We start from the raw sequence: 17,161 nt of genomic DNA on the forward strand, positions 1-17,161 counted from the left end.
TCGGCAATATCCTCTTTCCAGGTCGAGAGCAAGTTGGGGAACACATTTTGAAACCCCTTCATCGGCATTCCTATGTTGTTCTGACGGCCCCGTCTGACGGCAGCGCAATCATTTTTCATGGTTCTTGGAGTCAGATCAGTCCCATAGTAAAAGATGTGCTTCCTAGGTCATCAGTTAACAGACAGTGTGTTCTAGGCACTGTGTGGGTGTGGAGGAAGACAGGATATGGAGGAGACACGATGCCTCCCTGACAGAAGCAGGTAAGAGGAAGGACAAGGGGACACGTGTATGTTAACAAGTAGCAAGGGAACTAGTCTTTCAGGAATAGATTTTTTTTTTAAAGGCATTGCTTGTGAGGCAATGGAGGTTAAGGAGGTGAATGGCACATGGAAACCACGCTGAGGAAGTCTTCTCGTCACCCTTCTGTCAACCTTGGGTTGGATGTTCTCCTCTGGACTCCACGAATCCCTTGGCCTGCTCGTAGCCCTTTTCACATTTTCCTATACTTCCTTGCTTTCTTGCATTCCTTCCCTTCCAGCTGAATTCCTAACGGAAAACGCTGCTGTCTGGTTGTTTGCACGGATCTCTAGTAACTGAACAAAGGGCTTAGCATGTGGCGCATATTCAGGAAATGTTTGTTGATGGGCCAAATAGAGTCAAATAATAGAACTCGAGATAGCTGGGAAGAGCTTTTTGCAAACGAAGTCAGGCAGAGGCAACCTGTTAGAAGGATGGTTCTCTGGTGCAAGCAAAAGGAACTCTAAGAACAGAGGACGACAGGGATGGATTTTAAAAGTGGGAGTTTGCTTAATACTGCCGACCTTACAAAATAAAGCGAACCGTCCGTCTGTGGGACGGCAGCAGGTTCTCCCATGATGCATTGCAGTGGGCCTACAGACCACAACGAAGCCCGCTTCCATGGGCCCAGCTGTCTGTGGGGACTCTAGTCCTTCCGTCCTCTTCATGTCTAGAAGTGAAGCGGATGGACTAGGCCACCATTGACGGCCTTCGCCCAGCTGTCTCTTGCCGGCTCTGCTGAGTCCCCAGAGAGCTAGAGCGGACCGGTAAGATTCCGCTGGGGAGGGATGGTCTGCCTTAGCCCCCTTAATCCTATGCTCTCCACCCAGCTCCCACCACCTGGAGGTGTCACACAAAGATGCTCCAAACAAAGGAAAGCACCGGCCCCAGAAACAGGAGACTTCTTTGCCCCTCCATGCCTGTTTCGTTCCACCTTCAGTCTTTCTGCGGCCTGAGGGTGGAGGGGGCGGGGAGTAAGGGAAAACCACGGAACTTTTCAAAATCCCGTTTTCCAACAGCTAAATCAGGTTCATTCTGTGTCTCCTGCACAGACTGCATTCGTCTGGGTAATGTAAACACTGCGAGGCCACAGCTGTCTGCCAGCTGCAATGTTGAAGCCCATTTCAGGGGGCATGAAAAAACCTGTCTGTAACCATCACAGATGAGAAGTGTTAGCTAATGAATGGGCCCTGCTGAGACCAGAGCCCAGCTGAGTTATTTCAGTCTTGGGCCTTAGCAGAGATTTTTATTGGGTAACACATTTCAAATGCTCCAGTCACTCTCTAGACCCCAGATTGGAGCCCGTTGCTCAATCTCCCCCACTCTACCTCCCTTTAAAAAAAAAACCTAATTTACTCCAGGGACATTCCTGGTGCCAGCCCAAGAATCTTGGTGTTTGGAGTGCTGGGTGATTGGTTAAGGAGGGTACGGTAGGGGCTTAGAAATGCCATGGGGCCTCCTTAGGCTCCCTGCAATAGTATAAAGAGCAGCTCTTTCCAGAAGCAAGGCTGCGAGTGGCTTCTAGTTGGACTGCTCAACATGAAGCAACCTAAGAGGCTTGGAGCAGAACATCAATATTTTGAATATGCATAAACTGTTGGGTTTTTTTAATTTTCATTTTTAAAAAGGGTGTGTGTGTGTATGGTATGGTGTGCATTGTGTACAGTGTGCATGTGTGATGTATGTGTGTTTGCGTGTGTGTACATGTGAGTATATTGGAGTATGTGTGTATACATGCCACAGAATACATGTGGATATCAGAGGGCAACCTCCCATGTTGGTCTTCACATTTGCCTTAAGACAAGGTCTTTTGTTGTTTGTTGTTGTTGTTGGCCACTGTACATGCCGGGCTAGCTGCTGCCCTGAAAGCATCTGTGGATTCTTCCATGTCTACCTCCCTTCTCACCCTAGGAGCATCTTCCATGTCTACCTCCCTTCTCATCCCAGGAGCATCTTCCATGTCTACCTCCCTTCTCACCATTCTGGGATTTGAATTCTAGTCCTCATACTTGTTCGACAAGTACTTTGCCGGCTGAGCAATCAGTTCAGCCCTTAAGCTGATAGTTCCTGCTGGCCCCTTGCCCGCTCTACTCTTCTTACTCCTCCTCTTCCTCTGTGGGCTCAGGTGAAAGAGAAGGATACCAAAGCCAGTACCACCAGGTAGGATGAGATGAGGGCTACAGCCCAGACATTTTACTGGACAACCACCTAGAATATGGCCAAGACCTGTCAGACTGCCCTAGTGTAGTGGGTGGCTGATTATCCAGCCCTGTAGATGAGAGGAACCCGCAAGAGGAATGAGGGCTTGATACAAGTCGGTGGTTTTGTGGTGGTAAAATAAAAATTACATGAAGTTTACTACTTTAACAGTTTTCAAAGGCACAGTTTACTGGTATGCAGTACATGCAGACCATTATTGTATCAGCATCACCTCTGCCTAGTTCGGGACCACCTTCATCACCCCAGAGATGACCCCCACATGCTTTAACAATTCACTCCTCACCCCTTCTCCAAACAGCTCGTGGAAACAACTGATGTGCCTTCTGGCTACAAAGTCACTTATTCTAGATGTCCCCTATAAGTATGACTTGCAATATGTGGTCGTTGGTGTGAAGTCAGCCTTTCGTGAGTGCCTACTGTGTGCTCGCCATCAGCTTCAACCCGAGGAATGAGCCTTGGAGACACATCAGCTGATGGTGGCTGCCCCATTTGGAGTAGTGCTTAGCTCCTGATGGCGTATGCTGGGGATTTGTTTGCGCATCCTTTTTTGTCTTCATAACAACTCCAAAGTAGGAAATACTAATATCTCTTCGTTAAAAGAGCTGTAGTCCAAAGCTTAAAGAAACTGAACAGGAAGGCCTAGTTTGCACGGGTAATTATGATTCTGACTTGAGTCCTTCTATTATTTATCATCTACTTAGCCCTACTTAGAGCCGCCCTGCTTGTTTAGAGACTACACATGTACTACTTCCTTTTTGTTAAGTGCTGAATGACCCAGCTTGCCCCCCACTTAAATCCCTACTGTGATAATACCATGCAGGAGAATAATTTCAGTGGACTCTTGTGAAGATGCCCATGTGTTGTCAGGGAGACGAGCCTAGCATAAGGGCTGCCTCGTATAAAATGCTCTGTGGTAAAATGTTCTGCCTGGTAAACCTCTCCAGCGCTGCTAAGAAGATGGGAATGAGATCGTAGGTCTAGCCTGAGTGTCCTGGTGTTCGCAGGCCCCTGGGCACGCCCAGAGTTTTTGCATTCCTAGAAATCAGACACAAACCCCCTTTCTCTCTTGCTCAGGAGGGTATATAGGAATGGGAATGAGAGGTGTTTGTACCAAGGTCTGTGGATCCACTCAATTTTTTGTCTTTGTTTTCTTTTTTTCTTTTTAGTTTGTTTACTTGTTTTTTGTTTTTGTTTTTGTTTTGAGACAGGGTTTTTCTGTGCAGTCTTGGCTGTCCAGAAACTCACTCTGTAGACAAGGCTGGCCTCAAACTCATAGAGATCTGCCTTCCTCTGCCTCCTGAGTGCTGAAATTTAAAAGTGTACCACCACCACCACCAAGCCAGACTGGTTTTTAGTTTTTTTTTTTTTTTTGGCTTTTTGCTTTGCTTGTTTTTGATAGTTCCAGTTCTTTTGAGATACAGTGTTGTTATATAGTCCAGACTGACCTTAAACTCAAGATTTTCCTACCTCAGCCTTCCAAGTCCTGGGATCATGAGTGTGTACCACAAACCCAGCTCATATCTAGACTTTAAAATGATGACTGGCCACATCTGACAGGGACTCTCATGTTCCAACTGCCTGCACAAGACATCAGACTAACTGCAGAACTTGGGAAAAGAGAAAAGGAAAACGGGAGTTGTTCCACCATTTCATAGACTCCAGGACGGGTGTTTAAAAGATCCAGAAATGGGGGCAGCCGTGGAGAAAGTTCAATGGAACTAAAAGAGACAAATATTGATACTCAACAGTCAGGTTCTATAAGAAGAAGAAGAACAGGGCGGCCTGAATTCAAATAAGCAGAACAGATGTGCCTCGTGTGTTATGAGTTGAAAATCTTTCCTTCATGTGGGATCAGTTAAAAATCAAGCCTGGGACTTGGTGTATGTTTAATATAAAAACTCTCAATAAAAAGGCTCTAGAGACAAAAATCTAAGCGAGGGTGTGCATGCTACAGTCAGCAGTGCAAATAGTCAACCGGCCAGCATTGGCCTGGGAGAGCTCAAGGCAGGCAAATGCGTGAGGATGACAATTGCTGAGAACGGAGGTAGGGGCGGAGAAAAGTGTTCTTTGCCATCAAAGCTGACCAGAGTTCAACACACAGACTTTTCTACATAAGTGAGGTTTAGAGCTTGGAGCTGAGCTGAGTTCCAGGGGCAGGGAAAGGAAACACCAGATCTATTTATTTACTTATTTATTTTAGTGTTTTCTGTTATCAGAGACGGGGGCTCTCTGTATGTCCCTACCTGGTCTGGAACTTGCTTCGCGGAACATACTGGCCTTAAACTCACAACAATCCTCCTGCCTCTGCTGCTGTGACTCCTGGTATGGGTCATCAAGTACATTGAGTCTCATGGCAGTTAATGGGGAAGAGAAGAGTTTTTCAAAAAAATGAGCTCTGGGAAACACATGAACTTATCACACAGAGGAGTTAATTCTGATTTGAACTAGCCCAGTTCAGGCACTGGGGAGGTATGGAGAAAGAACGTTAGACAGAATGTCTGCACTCAGAACCTCCAGAATTTAATTCTTCTCTTTATTTCTCCACACCGGCAAAGAACCCAGCATGAGAACTGGTAGAGAAAGCAGAATTACACACACCCTCTCTTGGATGACGCAACACCAAATTGCCATATGCTTCCGCAGCACAGCTAACAGCCCCGTCCTTTTAAAGAATCCCTGGAATAAAATAGCTACCTGATCCAACAGAAGAGAAATGCAAACCAGACAGCCACAAAGAAATCTTGATGAAGGCAGGAAAGGGTCTGAGGATTTGGGGAAGCTGGCTAACAAGGCCAGGCAAGAAAGATTAAAGCAAAATAGTTAGGGCAGACAGAAGGCATGGAAGCGATGCCGTATGATCAAAGTCTAGAGAGAGAGACTCCTTAAAGGTCATGGCCCCAGGGGACTTAGACATGTCAACTAAATTTGGGGATGTAAAAGGGAGGGACAAGTCTTGTGATGCAAAGCAAGAAAAAGCGGACAGAAAGGACAAGAATAATGTTCATAGAGGATACTGGATGTACAGTAAACATTCAAGAAAATACAAAAACTTCATTTCAAAGGCTGTTGTGAAGTTATAAAGAATTTCCAATAAGCTGATGCCTGGCCTTCAACAATAATAACAATGTTAATAACTGCTACCATTTCTAGAGTACTTCCTATATGCCAGGCATGACACTGAGTGAGTTCGCTATGTTTTGTTTTTTGTTTTTTTTGCTTTTTACCTCCTCCTTCCAGCCTTACTTTCTCATCATAGGGTAGTGATATAGGCACTACATCCTTTTTTCAGATGAGGAAAGAGGCTCAGCAAGACGGAGTCATTTGTCCTAAATGAAACAGTCAGTGAAGAACCTCCTCCTCCCATCCAAATCTCCTTTCATTCCTAAACACGCTCCCTGTCCTGCCTCTGTCAGTGTGGTGGCATAGTTAGTTAGCACTCTTCCACTAGCAGAAGGGAGATTTGACCATGGTGAGGTTTCACAACGTTCTTTCTGATTGGAAGGAAAGACAAACGGGAAATAGATGCCCTGGAACCAAGGAGCCCGTCAGGAGGCTGAATTTGAGAAAGGGAATGAAAAGAAAGGGTTCTGAGAAATACCTGAAAGAACTGCCAGACAGCAGAAAGGTACGCTTTTTTACCATGCCCAGCTTGGCCTTCATCCTTCACAATACAGAGTTCCCCCAGACAATGCAAATAGCTCTGTCTTGCACTTGTGACTTCTGTGTCTGCTAAGAATTCCATTCGAGGGAAGTACCATTTTGCCAATACTGTTTTAGTGACTACCTGAGGTGTACATGTTGGGGTCGGGGATTGCATATATAGGATCCAGCCCCAGAAGTGATCATTCTGGGCTGAAACCTAATTTACGGACTGGAGATGTAGCTTGGCTAGTAGAGTCCTTGCTTAGCATGCATGAAGCCCTGGGTTTAATCCTCAGTGCTGCATAAAATTAGGCATGGTGGCACATGCCTGAAATCCCAGTGCTTGAGAGGTAAAGGCAGGAAATAGCAGAAGTTCAAAGTCATTCTCTACTATTTAGTGGGTTTGAGGTCAGCCTTTGCTACGTAACATGAGACCCTGTCCTAGAAAGAAGAAGGGGGAAGCATTTCAAATATTGGTAAACTTGGCGGAGGGAGATCTTCATAACTGATTAATGTTATTTTCAATTTGGGGTAGGAAAACCCCTCTACGGTGGTATGAAGGAACGGCAGAAATAGCTGGGTTCATTGACATTCCGAGATCTAAGCGAAAAGCACAAGGCCTTCCATATCTTCTGTACCCACCATATGCCAATTTCACTGAAACTAATAACAGGAAGAAAGAACAGAAGGTGCGGGAACCCTTTGGGAGTCGTTTTCAATTGCTGGCGACCTGGTACCTCATCCCTCTTCATTACTTCATTTTCAGGGAGAGGAGCTCTCCTGACATGCTGAGCAGCTGGATGGCAGTGGCTGTCATTTAACGGAGCAGACAGCCTTTTGAGGGGTTCCTGGAGGAACGCTGACAAACTGAAATTAGGGCAATTTTCAGATACAACAGCAACTTGACTTTTGTTGTTGTTGAGAAGGCTGGCTATTGTTTAGACGGAGAATCTCAATAACTTCTTTAAGATAGCTCCTGAAGGGAAGGGGAGAAAAACTTGAGTATTAAATAATGAGGTGGCCCTCTGTGTGAAGCCACCTCAGTATGCAGTAGCGAGAGCCCCTGCTTGGCAAATCCCCCACGACAACTACCTCTAGCCAGTGAAGCTCCCTGGTGCTGATGCCTAGATCATGGGCATCATGAACCAAGTGGAAAGGAGGGGCTGGGTGGACTGGGGATGGACAGAGTGGGCCCAATTGCCTTTTCCATATAGGATGGGTTTGCATCTGCAGTTGCTTGAACCCACGGGCGCAGAACCCATTTAGAGGAAAACAGACTTTAATTACCAATGGTAATGAGGCCCATGAGTTAGGCAGAAACATAGTTTCGCAGAAAAGAAAATGCACAGGTAGGGCCTGAGTTGAGTTGAGGGATCAGGATGAACAAATCCTGGAGGGAGAGAAGGGAATTGCTCGTTTTAGGAGCTGGGAGAAGAGCCTCCAGAACTGAGGAGAATATGGATGTGAATTCTCTGCGCGCCAGGCTGTGGAAGCTCCCGGTCAAGTAGTAGTTTCTACCTTCTTCTCTCTGGTGAGCCTAAGTGTTCTGGGTTTTGTGAGTCTCAAGGACAAGAGGCCCAAATTGAGTCCAGAGATCGACTGCAATGTTTCCCAAAGAGGCTCCTTGGTGACAGCATGCTTGTAGGGCCAGCGGGTTGGCTAACAAGAGCTTCCAGCAGACTGAGAAAGCCTACGACCTCAGAGACTCTTTCCCCTGGGGTTTCCACGCCCACTTGTGGCTCTGGATCTCTGGGGGACAGTTGCCTGCCGAAAGCTGGACCTGCATTGGTTAGCGATAGCAGTGGAGGCAGCACCCGGCTTTGAGAAAAGTACAGGCAGCAATGGAGACTGAGAGCAAGGACTGGAGCCAAGGAAGCAGGCCCTGCCAACAACTTCCGTTCTTTCCCTTCCCTTCCCCCATTGCTGCCCATGGAGCCCCCGTGACTGGTTATGGGGATGTGTTTGTTAACAATTAACAAAGAAGGAGGGAGCCCTTTTTGGCAATTTTTTTTTCTGCCCAGAGGCCCCAGATTTCCCCCTAGGAAAGTGCCAACTACGCAACTTTGGGTGGATATTTGGCTGGATCTCTTTGAAGGGTTTGTCAGTGCCTGAAATGGAAATTGTTAGAAAGCAGAGGAGGGTGGCTGCCAGCAGCCATGAAATGCTAATGACCAAATCATTTATTTTTGCAATGAAATGTCATCCCCTAACACTACAAAAGCAGATTTTCGGTGGTGGGGGGGAGCTTAGAAGTGCTGACTACCTCGAACATTCTTCCTAGGCAAGCCAGTGTCCCCCACACTCCCACCCACAGATACCCCTAGCTTTCACTCACCCTTGCTCTTGCCTCCTAAACTAAGCTGCTACCATGGATTGGGAATTTGGCTACAACCTGGGATGAAGGAAGAGGCTGACTGATTAGGGAAGGTAATCAGATTTCGGCCATCCTATAACACAAAGTGAAAGTTCATTTGTTTCTACGTTGGTGTGCGGTCGACTTTCTTCCCACGTGATAAAGTTGGTAGACAGTGACAGACTCTACCCTAAAACACAACGTGGATGTACAGATGATCCTTTCAAGTCTTTTTCAAGTCTTCCTATCATCGCGGCTAGGAAGACATGGCACTTAATAAGGTTTTCTGTGTGGATCGCCTCAGTTAGCAAGCAAAACAGGATCTACAGTGTGGTACCTTTTAGTTTTGTACTCTGGCACTTTTGCTCGGGGCTTAGAAGGAAGAGGCTGGAAAATTCATTGTGGGCTGACACTAGGGAATGTGGATGATATTTCTGCTGATAATTCTCTGAAAGCAGCCGTTAAGCTACTATTCCTTCGGGCCAGTTCCTGGGAGGCTTCAACCACAAACAAAGCCCCAGGTCTTTCTTTTAGTTTTTCCATAGTGACTTCTGTATTGGGATTAGTGAAAATTTATACCACCATAAAATTTATTCTAGAGTAATATTTTATACGCCTTTGGCTTGAAAGCATTTCAATACCATCTGCACACTCAAAATGAGAAAGGAAGATGGCTCCGCTCAGCTTTCATTAAGGCAAGCTTTGGGAATTCTCTTTAGATCACACTCATCAGGCCAATTTTTGAGCAACTTGGTTTGAAACAGGCTTTCCCCGGTCATTTCTGAGCTTATGTACGATCTATTAGGTAAGCGCTTAGCCCTGGTGTAAAAAAAATAATATTATGCCTGGCGATGGTGGCGCACGCCTTTAATCCCAGCACTCGGGAGGCAGAGGCAGGCCACAGAGAAACCCTGTCTCGAAAAACCAAAGAAAAAAAATAATAATAATATTGATCCTAAGAGGGAGGCGAAAGATAACTCGGCAGTTAAGATCACGGGCTGTTGTTCCAGAGGACACAGCACCCATATTGTGCCAAGGCTCTCTTCCAGCTTCTGAGGGCACCGCAAACACATGGAACACAGACAGACCATTCAGATTTGGCAGTTGCTTGCTCTGCCACTGCCTTTGAAAAACCTAGATTTCTGCTCCTCTATTACACAAGACCTTTGGAACAGCCCGTTGGAAAGCGTGGCTCTGATACAGGTGATGCCCTTGTAAGATGAGCTTGCGAGGGAATTACAGAATAGCCAGCTTCATCATTTCCCACCCTCTCCCCATCTTTGAAGGGCTCCTTCAACCCACAGTCTCTGATAGAGTGGCAATAACTCCACACTGAGGACCGAGACACTTGGAACAACTTGAGGCCATGACACTCTTCCCGCAGGAGAGGATCCTTTAAACTGGGTCACAGCTAACGCGACGTTCTTCTGCCCTTTGTTGCTGGTCATCTGTGAATTGGAAGGCTGCTACAGGCATGGTAGAAATTACGTTCTTTCTCTCCATGCTTTGACCGAGCTGTGAATTTTTGTTTCCTACTTTCTTTGGAACACAGAGAAGGCACGGAGGCAGTAATTGGTCTGAGTTTCTGGTAACTGTGCCTCTGTCTCAACCTCAGCTGCCTCATGCATAACGGGAAGCCCTGGGACTGCACAAGTTATTGGCTCCCCCTAACTCTGATATTTGACTAATCTAATAGACTTACCAGTGGAGAGGAATGTAGCTAAGTTTTCTCTAGTTTCTTAGCTCCAGGGGAAGCTGTTTTATACCACGTCCTTTTTCTGTGTTTCCCTTTTAAGAGAAAAACACAACTCATTCCAGGACTGTAAAGACAACACTTTGCAGATCAGCAGGGGGGGAGTTGGTTCTGATTGTTTTCTCTCTGTGGAAGGGTCGGTAGAAACCAAGACAGGCACCAGACCTGGCCAAGAGGTGCAGAAGTCTGAGGCAGGTGAGGCAGTCAGCTTCATCAGCACCAGAAGACTCTTCCCATAAAGCCGCCGCGCAGACGTGGGGACGAGTGACTTGCAGACGTCACACAGTTGATCTAGAGCATAACTCCAGCTCCTGCGCTTGTTTCCTGTTTCACCTAGAGAAAGTTCATTGCCACTACGCACCTCAGTTTCTTCATCTATAAAATACGAAACAGCCATAACACTGTACAGGAAAGTAGCGGAGCTAAATACTAGATGAGCAACTGACGGGCACACGACAGTGTCTGATACACACCCATTGAGTGTTTGGCCAACGTCAGATATTTTTGACCCTTGATCTCCTGTATCCAGAGATGGATAGCAGAATTTATAGGGCTACCTTACACAGATCCACCCTCTTCTCTGCGTCTAAGACTCTCCGAGGCCTGGGACAGCTCTGTGATCTCAGGCAACATCTGGCTGCTTCTGGACTATGTGGTTTTTCTTCTCCCTGACAGCTAATGTTGGGGCCAGTGGCGGCCTTCAGGCAGCCTTCGTCCCTCTAGGTTCATGCGTCAGTGCCAGTGACCAAAAGAATGGCAAAACCTCCCTGATGAGGGGAGAAAGTGCGGTCAGTTCAACCTCAGCCATAAGCAGTTGTCTCCCACATTTGCAGAGGGCTTAACAGAATGCAGACTCGAAACTCGCTCGCGGAGTGCCAGAGGATTTTTTAGAAAAGAATGTTCCCCGGGGGTACTCCGTGCCTAGGAAGGTCCAAAAGAGAGAAAAGAGGCTGTGGTCAGACTCTGGGCAGCTGCCACAGGTGGGGAAAGGCTGAAGATATTCACAAAACAGGTTCTGCAGTGTCCCCCAGGTAAACTGGGGAAAGAGCGCCTGGCCATCTGTCCCTGACTGTTCCACAGGCCATCAGAGCAGGAAGAACCCTGAGAAGTGATCTTATCCAAGCCTCTAATTTAAATATCTGATTGCTAAGGCCTGGAGAGAGGGGGACGTTTGCCCTAGAGTCAGTATAGCAAATTATTGACAGAACCAGGATTTAAATCCTAAGCCAAAGATCACACCACGCCACCAGAGTGGTCTCTTAAAGGTACACAGACTGATGTCTCTATGCATTCTGGAATGCTCTGTAGTACAAACATACTAAAAAGTAATTGAGGCCCACCCAGAAGGCCTGAAAAAGGTATTGAGCGGTGCCCAAATTGCAATTCCTCTCGCTTAGCCGCCAGATTTGGGAGCTCCGGCTGTCAAAGCGTTTCAGCCAAAGTGTTCCTCACTCAACTGACTGGGCTTCTTAACTTACCATTTGAAAGCAGCTGTGGTTAAAGCTGAGCTTGCTGACTCAGCCCATGTAGTAAGGATGACTAAACACAAGCATTTCCTGTAGGGGGATGGAAAATATCTTTCAGATGCATTTGTTTCAGGAAAACCTCTCTGATCGGTCAGGAGCTAGCCCACCACGGGCCCGTGAGGAAAAGCAGCAGGCTTGTCCCTGCTCAGCACCAAGGCAGCGTTCACAGATGTTTCCTTTCTTTCTTTCTAAACAATATCGTGCCTGTCTAGGCACCATTTTGGTCTGGCCAGCATTTGCACGGGCCTCCATCTGCCAACTGGTAGAGCCCAAAGCAGAGGGAAGCGGATGTCTCCTCTGACTGGAGGGGCCTTGCGCATTCCCCGGCTCAGAGGCCTTCCCCCCCAAGGGGTGAATCGGGGCTGATCTGCTTTAGCTCAAAGCAGTTTCAATCCTGAGCCCACCTTGAATCACTATGCTGACCGATCTGCAAACAATGTGAACTGGCTTCTCTCTCCAGGGTGCACTCTGGGGAATTGCAATCTGGAGGGAAAGTTATCATGTTCAGGTCTGAATACCACACAGACATTGGACAAACGTTAAGACAAGAACATTGACCTTCAGTGGGATTGCGCACCAGCTTAAGGCATTAATCCAGTGAACCCAAAATCTAGATAAATATTTCAAGACTTTTGGCCGGGAGGGACTCTGCCTTGCTCAATTAGAAAGTTGGAGACACCTGGTGCGTTCGGGCCCACAGGTTCGCTGCGCAGCTTGAGAGTTAGAAAAGGGGGCGGGAAAAAGGGAGAGGGTGAACATGCTCAGCCATCTCCTGAAAGCCATATATAACAGGAAGAGTTCAGGCATCAGGATTCCCGTCTAAGGGGCCAGCCTCATCCTCTCTCTAGCCCTTCCCTCGTGCTCGACTCGGAGAAAGCAGGACTCACAACCTCAGAATTCTCAGAGTCAAAGATTTCTCTTTTTAAGTGAGTAACGTCTTCTTATTACAATGGGGGAATGTTTAAAGACAAGTAACTTGGAGCAATGGAAAAGTAGCCTGGGGGAGGACGAAGTGAGAAGGGAGAGAGGGAAAGAAAGGAGGTGGGGAGGGGGAGCTAGTCCAGGTCTTCGCTATGCAGCAAGGTATGCTTTGAAGTGTTCTTTTGCTTCGCTAAATCTGTTTCTAACTGTGTCCACACAAAAGGAAACCCTCCCAGGCTGTACCTGATCACAATATGGCCTCTCTACAAGGTTTTCTGAGTACGGGAGGATAGGGAGAAAGAGAATAAATGAATGCGGGGCAAAACAGTGAGGATTTGTGTGGCTCCTGGGATCGTTGGAAGCTTCAGTGGAGTGCTGGTTGTCAGTTGTCATGCGTTCAAAAGCTTACTGGTTAATACAGTATCTGTGGGTTCCTTAGCTTCTGGAGGGTCTTTCGTGGCACTTGCCTGAAAGAGCAGAAGAGTGAGTGTCCTTTTCTGCGGGGGGGAGGGGGAAAGAGACAAGATCTCACAGGATTGTCGCCAGGCTAGCCTAGCACTCACTGTGTAGCGCACCGTTTGCATGGGATCTGTGCTTCGGGATTGTTGATGTGAAAGCTTAAACATTGCAAGTGGGTTAGGAGGAGAACTATCAGACTATAGCTAACAATCCCACTAACCATTACAGGAAGACCTTGTCTACTCCCAACCCAAGAGGCCAGGGGGAAATTGTCTTGGAATGACTTGGGTTGGGATTATCTAATACTTTTGTAAAAGAACAATGGGCCTCTAGTTGGCAAGGAACTAACGGTTGCTATTTGGAATAACAGAGGCTAATGTAGGAAAGCGGACTGCCTGCCGACTCAGGTAGGTGCCTGAGCCAATAGATACTGGCTCTCCCGCTAGCGGGTCCCTGGCCTCTCATGAAGCCAACAGTTGCTTAGTAGGAACAGGCGTGGCCGAATCCATACGGCTTTTACGTAGAGAGTAGAATATTTGACCTCAGGTGCTGGCTGGACTGTTAAGGCCACGTAACCCAGTCTCCATCCAATGAAGTCATTCCTGTCTACGAAGTAGCTGCCCAATCTCTAGTAACAAGAGAAATTTATATGTACAATTTCTCTTTCTGTCTTCAGGCCAGCCCTTCTAGTGGCCATCTGTGCCTTTCACAGGCAATGAGGGGACTAGAGGATGCTGAGTGTGTATCTATCTCATGCAAGCAATTAGACATTGCAAGCAAAAGTTTTAGAAAGCAAAGCCTGGATTCTGTGCCCTTGGTTGCCTTGTTATTTGAAGAAATCATCGTTTTCTAATTGATTACATTTTAAAGCATAGAATCCGGGCTGCTTAAAGCAGGAGATTTTAACCTGGGGTCTGTTACTCTTGGATAGCATATAAGAAACTCACGAAATTTCACTGAAACTATGTAAAAAGTTGTGGGTTTGCATTTAGCTTTTCCTCCTAGGACAGGGCACACAATTTTCCTCACATTCTCCAAGGGTCCATATGCAAAAGAGGTTAATAACCATTGTCCTAAAAGAGTAATTGTGTTTATGCATCAACTGCTGTTTATTCAGAAGCCAGCCTTGTTTCTCTTCGTTCCATGGCCTGCTCCACTTCCTTCTGCTGCCCCTGAAGGAGAAGTACCTATTTGAGAACCCCGATCGTCTCTAATATTGTCAGACTAATAGCCATGCTTCCGATGGTATAGGGATCAGGGAGGGTTCGAACCCTGCTCAGAGGGGTTCAGTGGTTCTTGTAGACTAGAATGAGGTATTATTTGATTTAAAAAAAAAAAACGTTGAAGCCCTTGGTTCTCAACACCAGCTGCCGTTTCTAATGCCGACCTTTATTACAAAGACTGAACTTTAGAACCACACAGCTGTGTGACCTGGGGCAAGTGACTTTATCTCTTGGAACCTCAATTTCTTCATCTGGCAGATGGGGATAATAACAGAGTTGCTGTGGAGATAAGTGAGATAATGAGCACCAGGCACAGGGCATATACGCATGCTCAGTAAGGACAAGGGTCAACAGTTACCTTCCTTTCTAAGGTAGCCAGTTCACTAAGAAGACCCAAAGTTGATTTTTTTTTCTGAGGGTATAGATACATCTGTGTGGGAGCTACCTTCCCTGCCCGGGAACAAAACCAATAAGGCTTTTGTCACTTTACCAAAACATGGAGTGTGGCCTGTTCAACAGTTGTTGTCTGCTCAAAAGAGTGGAGGAGCCCTGAAACCATGTTGACTTCTGAACCCAGAAGTTCTGTGTAGGGATTTAGGCTGTTTTTATAGAAGGCCCGAACAATTAGAGCAGCCAAATCAGCGCCAAGCCTCCAGCGGGTGCTTTGGCCCAGCAACAAAACTTGTCCAAGGGCTTCCCATCCTGCTCCTACCTGCTCCTCAAAACTAACAGCATTGTGAAGGAAGGAGCAGCCGTTGAAGTCGCTTACCAAGGAAGTGAAAGATCCATGCATGGAAAGTCTAAAACATTCATGACAGACATAGACGGCATTAGTAAATACAAATGCTTCCTGCCGTCATCAAATTCCCATAATATTCAACGTGGTATTCAGATTAGATGCAGTCTTCATCGAAATTCCAGTGGCATTTTCATAGAAATAGAAAAACATCTAAACCTTACATGGCATCATAACAACAAAAAGAAATTTAAGAAAAAAAGTCCACTCCATCTTGGGAAAGAAAGGCAAAGTCAAAGCCATCATACTTCCTAATATCAAACTACATGGCAAAACTACAGTGACCAAAACAATGGAGTATAGGCATAAAACCACATACATGAAGAACAGTGAGGCAGAATCGAGAGCCCAGAAATAAACCCAAGTGTGTCAATCAACTAATTTTTGATATGGGTGTCAAGAAGATATAATAGAAAATGATAGCCTGTTCAGGAAATGATTCTGTGAAAACTGGATAACCATATACAAAGAATAAGTGGGACCTTTATCCCCCCCCCTCTCTCTCTCACACACACACACACACACACACACACACACACACACACCAGCTCAACGATGACCGAATAACTAAGTGGAAGAATTGAAATCATCAAACTTCTGGGAGAAAACTAAGCGGGAGGGCAGCTTGCTATTAGCCCCCTAATAACTTTAGGGTATGGGATCTGGATTCTTCTTCCGGGTTCTCAACTGGCCTCTCTGACTCCATTTCAGAGCTGGGTGTCAGTGGTCAGAGGGTGAAAGGCCTGTGGAATGAGGAAAGAGGTGGCTGATTTCTGGAACCTTTGCCTGGAGCTATGCAGATTTACTTCCCTGTGAGAAGCAAGTCCTTTTAGGGCCAATTCCTTCTCACCTACATGAATGGTGCCCTTTTCCCAGGAACATCTGCTCTGCTTCAAGCAAACCAGGTGGAAAAATTTGCATAGTCAAGAAACAGGACAGTTTTAGATATCATCTTATCTTATTACTTTTTTAATTTGGGGAATGGAGGCAGTGTGCATACAACAGCCCACGTGTATAGGTCAGATGACAGACACCTCGCAAAAGCTGCTTTTCTCTTCTACCGTGTGGGTTCTGAGAATAAAACTCAGGTTATCCAACTTCGCGTCCAGTACCCCAACCCACTGAGCTATTGCACCATCCCAGGAGACTCCTTTTCAATGCTGCAAAATAGTTCTTCCCCAAAGGGCACACACAGAGGGCTCTTTGATCTAGAAACCACCGGAACTGGTGATTGAGTTACTGCCTGTGTCTAGGAGAGACTTTGCACTGTGGAGGAACACATGCCCAGTTCCCACTTCAGTCTCTATTTGGGGTTCTACTTGATGTCCTGAGTCTTGTGTAAAATCGCAGGTCTTCACGACCCTGTCTTCTGAATGGAGACGCCATTCTAGAATGACAAGCATAGCGGAGAGGTCTGCAGAAGGGGCCCTGTTCCCTAGCTGTGGCTGAGTGTTCCTCGCTCAGAGTGAAGCATTTCCCTTGGAAATAGGAACAAAATGACTTTGTATAGAGATTCCTGTGAGACTCCAAAGCAAGATTTCAACCTGCTTCCTGTGCCTGTGAGGCCCATGCCCAACCCAATCCCCTTACACTCCGTCTGCAGATTGCTGATAGGAAGGCAGGACCCAGGCTGAGTTTGGAGGGGAAGCGTGCGTGCACTTGGCCATTTGAAGGTTACCCACAGAGGCTAAACTACACACGGGCTCTGCTTCTTTAGCTTGAGGGCATGGCGGGCCAAAGGTGCCATGCATTTACACTGGCTCCATGATTTTATTTGAACAAACTTTAAAGGAATATAGGATGACTTTGTCGCCTTTGACTCACTTGCCTTTGCTGGACGAATAGAGCCCTGTGAGTTCAGGGTTAGCAGGGGCTAATACGGACCTTGTGTATTTCCTTGTATGTTGTTGTCTAGATACATTTCCTTATATACAAACATCTGTGTTTGGAGTCTGGAACTAAAACCAAGAT

General features: G+C 46.5%; 1 protein-coding gene across 5 annotated transcripts in view; it reads left to right on the plus strand.

The window, feature by feature from the left end:
* The window catches only part of Plac1 (placenta enriched 1), a 163,707-nt gene that overhangs the window by 111,453 nt on the left and 35,093 nt on the right, over nucleotides 1–17,161 (plus strand). The window contains exon 1 of one of the 5 annotated variants that reach the window (XM_050121676.1): nucleotides 12,528–12,717. The exons of the other annotated variants lie outside the window; for them this stretch is intronic. The gene's annotated coding sequence lies outside the window, so the exon portion shown is untranslated. Of the gene's footprint in view, nucleotides 1–12,527; nucleotides 12,718–17,161 lie in introns of those variants that run through there. 5 annotated transcript variants of the gene reach the window in all.

The sequence above is a fragment of the Alexandromys fortis genome, unplaced genomic scaffold, assembly GCF_014885135.2.
Source record: "Alexandromys fortis isolate MF-2015 unplaced genomic scaffold, M_Fortis_MF-2015_v1.1 scaffold_194, whole genome shotgun sequence".
NCBI classification, from domain to species: Eukaryota; Metazoa; Chordata; class Mammalia; order Rodentia; family Cricetidae; genus Alexandromys; species Alexandromys fortis.